Consider the following 11008-nt stretch of genomic DNA (forward strand, 5'->3'; position numbering starts at 1 on the left):
ACGTTATTCTTATATAGTAAGAATTTTGCAATCTGATTGGTCTATTACCCGGGTGTAAACAACATCCCCATCCTAGTCCACTCGCTTTTCAAACTATGTGTACGAACACCCCAGTCTAGCATATCTGAGCTCACATAAGGATTATTTACATTAACTCGATATAAACTGTGTCATGTGTATGAAATTCATATTGGTACACTAACATGACGATTTCTGAATGCAAATAAAGGATGACTTTTTATGAAATGTACGATACTTGACAGTACAATATTGTCAAACTAGTTTTATGTAAAGTCACTGACATATTACATTTTAACAGACTACTATCTATAAAACATGACATATGAAAATAAATTTACACTCCAAAAAGGTCCGTTCGATGCAGAAACAAGAATGTTCGTAAATTTTCTGTATATTCAAGTAAACATAGATTCCATATACACATTTCTGTTGACATTTGCATTGATATGTGTATAAAAATGGCTTACATCTACATTTAAGAATAAAGCATTGTAAGGCTATAATCAACGTTTTTAGAACAGAATCAATTATGGTTGATGATGATATCATATTATCAAAATACTAATTTACCTTCTATGATCTTGTATATAAGGTTTTAGCATATTCTTTTGACGTTTTACAAGAAAGGAAGTCTGTTTGTTTACATTATTGATCATATTCACTCGTAAAAAAGTGCTCACACTCTAAAAGCCGGATTAAACTACTCGAAAAATCCACGATCCTAGCCGGACACTATACTTAGAAGGATAATGAAAGCGGAAAATTTTGACTGCAATAAGAAAATGAAGTTTTCCTGGATAGGTTGAAGATATTTTGTTTTTCAGCAGTACATGGGTAGACTGCTGAAAAACAAAAGGTCTTCAAAACCCTCGCATGTTTGAAAATATAAATCTATACAAATAAGTTCATCAGATGCGAATTGAGCTAATAGAAAAGCCAAATTAATGCTGAAGTAAATTTTTGTCTGAAAAGTTTAGCAGAGCAGCCAATTCTTGGTCAACTTGGTCTGAGGAGCAAAACTCCAATACTGAGTTGAGTGAAATATGGCATTCAAAATGAAACCAGGAATAACCAGGAATATTCTTGAAAATAGTCAGAATAATTAAATTATTAAAGACCAGAACAAGATTAACAACAACAGCGTAAAATCAAGCACATTTTTTTTATGACATATACTAAAAAGGACAGAAGTAACTAAAACTTTCACATGAGAGTATTCTCAGTTAAATTATCTTTGATTGTTAGTATGTTACAGTTGTCTCGACTTTATTATATAATGTTTATATGTCCATTTAAACTAAAAGCGCAAACTTCTGCTTCTGTAAAACTGGACGATTGTCATACACTCTTTATATGTTATATTTGTTATTCTCATCGGATTTTGTCTAATGCTTAGTTTGTTTCTGAGTGTGTTACATTTTGATGTTGTGTCGTCGTTCTCCTCTTGTATTTAATGCGTGCCCATCGGTTTTGGTTTGTGGCCGGCCGGATTTGTTTTTTTCTATCGATTTATGAGTTTTGAACATCGGTATACTACTGTTGCCTTAGTTATATCATTCATGGAAACAGTTTTCTATCAATGTTTTATTCTTGCCATGGTATTTTGTTTGATACAAGGAAATATTTTGAAATAGATGTAAACATGAAAAATAAACACAAACAAACACATGGAAGACGAAAAAATCATATTTTAAAGAAAGAAACATGACCATGAACTAAAATTTATAATATGAAAGACCTATGACAATTGCATCCTGTGTTTGGGTTGCTTTTTATAATTTCGGTTTTAATAATTTTTCATGATTTTGCAGTAGACCTGACGTAATTGATTTAGCAGGTTTCGTTAGAAGATCTAGATTAGAATAGTTGTTAACATTATTTATATAATATTAGCATAGTAAAATTACTAGATAACGCACATGACAATGTGAACATAAGTGATCACACATGTCTAATTCGTCCGGGTTTATTCTTTCGACAGCTGAAGTCATGTGCTAACGATCGACTTTTAAACTTCAAAAAAAGAGGGTAAAAAAATAATTCAGAAACAGTGATAAAAACTAGCTATTTGCTCAACCAATTTTTACTTAACTGGTTTTCAGTATGAACAGAAGTTACTCAGCATCATTAAACTATACATTTACTGATATCCTGATTTTTTTTGTCTCCTAACCATCTATAACAATAAAATAATAGTTCCTCAGCACAAAACAAAAGATATAAACATTTGATTAGATTACATAGGATCAAGTATAAAGAGAGCTTCACTTTCTGGTATTGTTTGTCTATTGATAATGTTTGTAGACAAAATTATAAATAAATTGATATTTACAATATCGTAAAAGAGGGACGAAAGATACCAGACGGACAGTCAAACTCATAAATCGAAAATAAACTGACAACGCCATGGCTTGAGTGATTACTTTTATTTCGATCAAATTTAACAAAACAATGACCTTTGGCTTGAACCGGGTCTTCCATGTGTTTTAATATTAATATCGTGTTTATTATAACACTCTCGTGGTGATTATGGATAACAGTGTTTCCTTTCTCAATTTTATTATTTAAAAAAAAAAAAAAAAACGAACCAAAAGACTTTCTGCGTCCGGCATTCAGTCGTTATTCAGTACGTATATCGTCCACGTATTCCTAGGTACATAACGTCTGATATTAAATATACTTCCGTCATAGATATAGAGTACTCACAATTTATCATATTTTCGTGATATAGTAAAATAATTAACCATTAAATATTGCAAAATAGAATGATATCTTTTATTTGAAGAAACCTCAGATGATCACGAATTCTGTATCAATTTACCTTATGTCGTTTATGATTTGAAAATCATCCTTCATAAAGTGCATTCCGATCAGAAGTACTTAATGTTTTCAAAATTGTGAAGTCAGACCAATTTCCCTAGTACTTTCACAGAACCAGAATCAACATGGTGTTTCAATATAATCATAGAGGTTTTGGGTTACAAGTTGCAGTTGAGAAAGCATTTTGATATTATTCATGTTATATATAAAGGTACATATTGAATGTCTATCCCCATAAAGAATAAGACATCATACTAATTGTATCGCAAACCGAAAGGGAAATATCTTAGCGCGATTTGTTGAATTTTGGAATTTAGAATCATGATTGCGAACTTACACTTCGGAGGACGTATTTTTCAACAGACTGTCGGCATTCCAATGGAAACCAATTGTGCCCCTCTTCTTGCCGACTTGTTTCTTTATTATTACGAGGCTGAATTCATACAGAAACTCCTTAGGAAGAAAGATAAGAAGTAAGCAATATTCTTTAACTCTACTTTCCGCTATATAGATGATGTTCTTTCACTAAATAATTTAAAATTTGGTGACTATGTTGAACGAATTTATCCCATTGAATTAGAGATAAAGGATACTACAAAAACAGTTAAGTCGGCCTCATATCTGGACTTACATCTAGAAATTGACAATGAAGGTCGGTTGAAAATATAACTTTACGACAAAAGAGATGATTTCAGCTTTCCAATTGTGAACTTTCCATTTCTGAGTAGCAACATTCCAGAAGCACCTGCATACAGTGTATTTATCTCGAAATTGATACGATATTCTCGTGCTTGCATTTCCTAACACGATTTTCTTGATAGAGGGTTGCTACTCACAAGAAAGCTTTAAAACCAAGAGTTTGAAATGGTGAAGTTGAAATCATCACTTCGTAAATTTTACGGACGCAATCACGAGATGATATCGGATATGTTCCTTACGTTTTAACTACAACCCCCTTCCATTTCATGAATGTGACCTACCCAATTAGACCGGTTACTGGATTTGTTATCACATAAACAACACTACAGGTGCCAAATTTGGATCAGGATCTACTTACCCTTACGGAGCACCTGAGATCACCCCTAGTTTTTGGTGGGGTTCGTGTTGTTTATTCTTTAGTTTTCTATGTTGTGTTATGTCTTTTTTATTTTTAGCCATAGCGTTGTTTTATTTTCGATTTATGAGTTTGGCTGTCCCTCTGGTATCTTTAGTCCCTCTTTTAAAAGTGTCAATGTACGCTTTTGAAAATATTACCCAGGTTGTATGATTCTAAATCGATGAATTAAATATCTAAATTAATGGATCTTTAACAATAAGTACAAATATGTTTATATTTCAAAGAAGAAAAAAAAGAAGATGTGGTAAGATATCCAATGAGACAAATCTTCACAATAGACCAACTATAGGTCACCGTAAGACCTTCAACCACGAGTAAAAACAGTGATGTATAATTAAAGGTGTAACTTATTACCTAGTTTGACTTATCAGCGATTTGTTAACATATCATGAGTACATCACGCGACGAGTGCACTAGTGGAGATGATATAGCCTACTAAAGTGTTCAATCTTTAGTTTTCAGTTTCTTGTTTTTTCGACCATTTGTATCTTTTTACACTTTTCATTTGGTAATGGTATTGTCTGTTTTTCTTTGACTTTTTTTTATTGAACCCTTTGTATCTTCTTTTCACTTTTTAATACCATCTATCCAAGTATATGGTATGACCAAATCGAGATCATTGGTACAAATCAATGAGACATCAACCCAGCTTCAGTAATCATGGACAGTTGGAAGTATATTTTCTTACTTTGGCAGTTAGCAAGGAACGCGTTTCTTAATGTAAGTTAATCAAGTAACAAACGCTTTAAAAGTCACATAATGACAGTTTGCACGATCTTAAGTTGTTTATTATTATTGCTGGACCAAATATAACAAGGCTTGAATGATAATCACGAAAATAAAACTGTTGATTTCAGTTCTTTGTATATATAACGTGTCATTGTTACCGGTATTATTAAGTAATTTGATGGTCACATCATTTCTTTTGTGTACAGAAAAGGAGGACTTTAATCGTGAATAATTAAATTTAAATATCAGTCTCGAATTCTGAAAGATAATACATCCTTGTACGTCAGTTGCTTTCTCAGATAGGTTTCGTACTAATTCATTCATAAATAACCTCCAAAAAGTCGATAATAGTATACGCACTTATGTTTTCGAGCACAAATAAAGGGTAGTGAGTGCAAATATAATGAACTGAGTTCAACACAATACTAAGAAATAAAACATTTTTTCAACGGACTATTTTCTAAGTACTTTTAAAATTTTTACATGATAACAAAAGCGAAAATTAAACACATATTTTGGTTTCTAACAAGAAATCAAATGGGTTTAATGGACTGTGACATACAAATAGCCAAGACATTTCATTTAAAACAAATTTACTACAGTTCTTCTTAATGACATTAATAATCGTGTTGTTTTCTATATTCAAATTTAAAATATATATACTGAACGACTTTAGAAACGCAACACTCATTTTTTTTTTTTTTTTTTTTTACCAAATCTTGATTCTCTTACAACTACTTTTCATGCTTATCATGCTTCTTTCTCCTTACAAAAAATCAAAATCTGACTTACCTGTGGTTATTGAACGTACCGAATTTTTGAAGTCGCACGAATTTCTTAACGCGAAATTTTGGTCCCATGAAAGATTGTTTCAGTTTTTTTGCTTTGTGAAACAGTTCTTTCAATCCTTTGCCTTACTTACTTTTTTTTTAAATGTTGCATCTCCATTTTTGCAAGTCTGAGAAATAAAAAAAAAAAAAGAAGTGAATTAGCCCTTAAGAATACTGCAAACATGAAAACATAAATGTGTTGCAACCATACCGTATGACTTCAGAAACTCGTTCTACTGTTCTTCCGACAACGATACAGGTAGACAAGATTTGTTGCTGGCCATCAATGAACAGATCAACGTGTAGTGACAATAAAACATCAACAGAATTTGATTATGCAACTTCATTTGCCAATCATGTTTACGGCCGCAATGTCAACTGCTAACCAAATTGCCGAGTGCCATTGAGTACAGATTCATGCCATAAATGTTTCCCATGAACTGCATTGCCAAAGAATTGACTGAAGGAAAACCTGTAAAGCCCTCAAGTTCCAACCGCATAATTGTCAAAACTAATTAATGGATTGAACAAATGCAAAACTAGAAGGTGTAAAACAGAACCCAAAAAATATCCGACAGAATTTGTTGACATTTCTGACAATCATTTTGGCGTTAGTAACAGGCAGTCATCGCTTTTGACGTTGACACATTCATTCAAAAATAACACAAAAATCATCTAGTGTTGCGTTTCTAAAGTCGTTCAGTATAGATGATTGACCTTGTATGTTTTCATGTTAATAAGGTCAGAACATTGAAAACTTATTTGAAATATTTATCCTTATTATTGTGGTTGCGAGGGTGGAGTATGATATATGTCACGTTGTTATATAATTACAATGACTTGAGTAAACTCATTCATAAATAATACCTATTCATAATATCTTAAGAATGAAATTTGTTCATGATTGTGACGTAACAAAGGCTGTAGTATGTTTGAGTGTTCTAAATGATAGAACGAGTGTTAATATAATAACATAATGATCTTGGATCTTTGCCATGAAGCAGCGTCAAAAATAAAAAAGCGAAATGAACTCCGACTTACATGACCTTTTTACGGGGATTAAACTAGTCTTTCGAACTTTTTGTTTACCTATGTTAAGGTACATAAGTAGTTTTTTTAATTTTTTTTTTTATAGGAAACGGTAAAAATTTACATAAGAAGAAATGACCACTAATTCAGGCCCGGTCGTAAAGAACATACCAGAAATTAGTTCAAACAAAATAGTTAATACGCATAGGTGTTTCTTCGTCGATAGATGAAAACATGTTGGTATCAAATGAAAGCAAAGACTTAGAATCACTGTAGAAAATTAGTTGCGAGTTTCTTTTGAATGATTATGAGTATATAATATTTAATAGGAGGGCACATTTGCCCTTTTGTTCAGATCAGAATCTCCTGTTTTTGTACCATCAAACATCTATGAAGTAAAATAAGAATATCTTGCTCAATAATCAAAAGATTTAGGTGTAATATTTGTGGACCAAATATAACGGGGTCGTGACTCTCTCATGTAACATACAGTGTAAATACACTTGAACGTTTAATTTAGCTCTTTGTATATACACTTATCATATATACCAGGATTGAAATTTTGGATATACCTATTCATCGTGATATTATATAACTATTAATTATATATGTATATTTTTATAGAGAAAAACGATATATAAGCAGGATTTAGTACATAATAATGTTGAATATATTGTATTTAAATGTTTAATAATACTCGCATGTCGTCATTGACGTCAGTTCATTCATGAAATTGTTTTTTTAAATTAATGTTCATAAAACTAAATATTCATCTATGATGTATCGTGGAAAAGAGTTGGTGTTGTAACGGAGAACCATTTACCCCATACAGGTGATGTTTTTTTTTTTTTTAAATTTTCCCTTAAACGTTCAATAGTTATCACCCTTGATTGTTTAAAATGTTTTAAATAATACTGTGTTCGTGAAGATGACCTTTTGCTTTTAAGTAAAACGTAAAGTCACAAAAATACTAAAATCAGAGGAAAATTCAATTGAAAAGTCCATAATCAAATGGCAAAATCAATGGATTAAAATATTTAAGAATAACGAAATGAAGTCTACTAAAATCTAGACCCTCTCAAATTAAAAATCTAGAGAAGGTCACGAAATGGTTGCACTATTTCATAATGCAACTATTTTTCCTTAAAAAACCTAATGAAATATTTCCCCGTATTACAAAATGCTGTACGCTTTAAATCAAAGTAAACTTTATTTCATTTGTAATTGAATGTGTAATTTTGACATACAAAAAGTCGATGTACGGCTGTTGAGGTCGGATAATTGTGTTGGCCTACTGTGAACGAGCTGGTTTTTTTTTACAGGAAAAGTTACAATACCCATTAAACTGTTCAAAAGTTCAAATTTTTCAACCAGGAACATAATTATAACTATAACTATATAAGGATGCGTAAATGACATTGGTATGTCAAAGGAATAATAATGTAAATAAACATTCATATCATTTAAAAAGATTCTCAACTTTGTCAAGTGATTGTCCTCTAATCGATGTGTTTGTGTATTTGTGATTTGTTTAACGCAAAAAAAAAAAAAAAAAAAATGAGACATGAGTCAAAACGACTTTTTTCATTTACTTTATAATCAATACAGTATAGAAGCCAGATGCAAAATTGGAATTTGGTACGAAATATTTTTGGAAGGTGTAGTTTTATTTTTTAAAAGAATCGAAAATTATGAGTTTCAAGAAATGATTGACATCTAATGTGTTGTGGTTGTGGCCCATCTTCGTCCCGAACGGGAATTAAAAAATCCCCAAAAGATTGGTAACACATTTTTTATCCAATTCATCAAAAGCAATAGGGCTAATATTCAAATATTTCTTAAGTCCAGGTTTGATGTTAATGTTAAAGTGTATAGGAACCTCCGGGTGTTGAATTGTCTTGCTTCTTTGAGGACCCATTGTTGTCCTTGACGTGTTTTCTGCATTTTGGTCGAGTTTTTGGCTCTTTGATTCATTCTCGTTTCCGTTCTCAATTTTATTTCTCATCATGTAAATAACAATTTAAACAAATAAACCTTCATACGCTTAAGATGCCATATTGTTTTGATGTTGTTAGATTGCTGTATCAATAGTGTATCACTAACGTCAAGCTTGGTGTATCTTTCAAATCGAGTTTTATTGATGTAAGATGATCGATCAACAGTGTAATTGGAGGAGTAATTAAACCCGAAAGGCGAACCAATAGTTGTAATGATCATTATTTATTTGCAAGATATATGGTCTTACATAAACAAAACTAGATACCCAACACAATAAAAATCATTTTGACCTCTCAATCGTGTAAAAAAAAAGAAATTGTCAAATCAAACCTAATTTTTCAACTGGAAAGAATGCAACATTTTAATCAAGATGAACATCCCAATATATCACCGTTACATTAATTTGTCAGAGAAGTGCCTCGGTAGCCAATTGCTCTAAATAGTAACTACTGTAACCACTAGCCAGTCAATACTCAGGTTCTGAGTTCGAACTCCAATCTTAATTGACTTGGGTTGTCTCCCTATCGATAGTCGATGTTTTTCTTCGGACACTCCGGCTTCCTCCACCCATAAAAAATGGCCACCACGAAAAAGACCAAAAGTCGCGCTAAAAAGTTGCGTTAGAACGCCAACATCAATAATAATTGACTTATTGCTGATAAAACGATCCTTAAAATTGTTAACAAAATGGTCCTTTGATTTTTAAACGCTCCACATCCGCGATGAAATGTCAAGGAACCATTTGTTTACCCCTATCAGTCTGACATCGAGTACATGGTTTATTAGACAAATACTGCTACAGTGTTCAAGCTACATCTTCGACATTATATAAGGGGTTATACAATAACTTTACTTAAGGTGTGCAAATGATCAAGATTTTGATTTTCTCTAATTTTTCCATAACAAGCTGTTAAACTAGTCGGTTTTTTTTTATCGAATTAGGCATGTGGGGTACATGGTTGTGCGGCTCACTCCTTCTATACAATTTTCGTGATAGAACGTGTATGTCAAACAGGGTGTTAGTACTAAAGTAAAAATGAGAGAAATTTGATTTCTTGTGCAAATTTCACTAATTACCTTTAACTTTTTGGCGGGATATCAAATGTTTTGTTTCAGACACAACTTTTCCAAGTGTCATTTAACATCATTGTTTATCGAATTAGACTATTTACCGGATTTATTATCTCATAAACAACACGACGGGTGCCACATGTGGAGCAGGATCTGCTTACCCTTCCGGAGCACCTGAGATCACCCCTAGTTTTTGGTGGGGTTCTTGTTGTTTATTCTTTAGTTTTCTATGTTGTGTCATGTGAACTATTGTTTGTCTGTTTGTCCTTTTCATTTTTAGCCATGGCGTTGTCAGTTTATTTTCGATATATGAGTTTGACTGCCCCTCTGGTATCTTTCGTCTCTCTTTTACTATAATCGAATTTTAAGTTTGATGTTCCCTTCTGAATGCATGTTTATTACAAAAAGGGTAATGATATCAAACAGCAAAAAATCTGAAGTAAAGAGACATGCCATTACGTACATATACCAAAGGGAAACGTCATTCAGATCAATAATATTGCATAAAATAGAAAACGGGGATTTTGGGCAAATTAAGATACGATTTACACAGAAAATCCACAGACATTGTTTTACAGACGTTTTCGTTGTAACTCTTTCAAACATTACTTATACTCACTTGTTTGTCCATGTGATACTAGCGATTATTGTTTACAAAAAGTCCTAGACAAACTTTCAATAAAAAGGTATATATTAAGTACAGAGTTTTCAAATATAAGAGTACAAGCTGTGGAATTTTTATAAAATATTCAGATGTTTAGCGTTGACATAAAATAAAGGTACATAATCCTTAATAAAACTGAGTTTGACCCTATTTTTAAGTACTTCCTATGTTCTGGACCAGTTCCATTGATGGCTCTTGAAGATAAAACTTAATTTTTCACACATTTTTCGTAAACGACCGCGAGGACTACTTTAACTATGTAAAGCCTGTAGGATTTTATTATTAACACGTGAGAAAAAATCGACAAAGAAATAAATTGTCTAAAGCTTATGTTTACTTTGAAAAAAAACTTTGTCTCCCCTTACGCTCTGTTGTAACAGGGCATCAGCTAGCCATAGAAGGACCCCATCCCCGGGTGCACAATTTTGTTTTGAAATCGTATAAAAAGTATACGTTCCGAGACATGTACCATATTCCATAGAAGTCATGTTTTAAAAATGTTTTGAATGATTAAAAAAGGGGAACGTTTCGTTACCTGTAACATCTTTTGATCATTATACGTAATGAATGTGCAAATGTAAAATGATGTCAGTATTATGTATGTTTGCGGAAGTGGGTACTTAAACTCTAAGAGGGTGCAATGACCTCCAAATGCATTATTCATATTTCTTTTTTTAATGACGTCTATATATGCAGTGCATCAGTATTGGATCGGATTAATTTACAAAG

This window comes from Mytilus trossulus, unplaced genomic scaffold (assembly GCF_036588685.1).
Source record: "Mytilus trossulus isolate FHL-02 unplaced genomic scaffold, PNRI_Mtr1.1.1.hap1 h1tg000158l__unscaffolded, whole genome shotgun sequence".
Lineage (NCBI taxonomy): Eukaryota > Metazoa > Mollusca > Bivalvia > Mytilida > Mytilidae > Mytilus > Mytilus trossulus.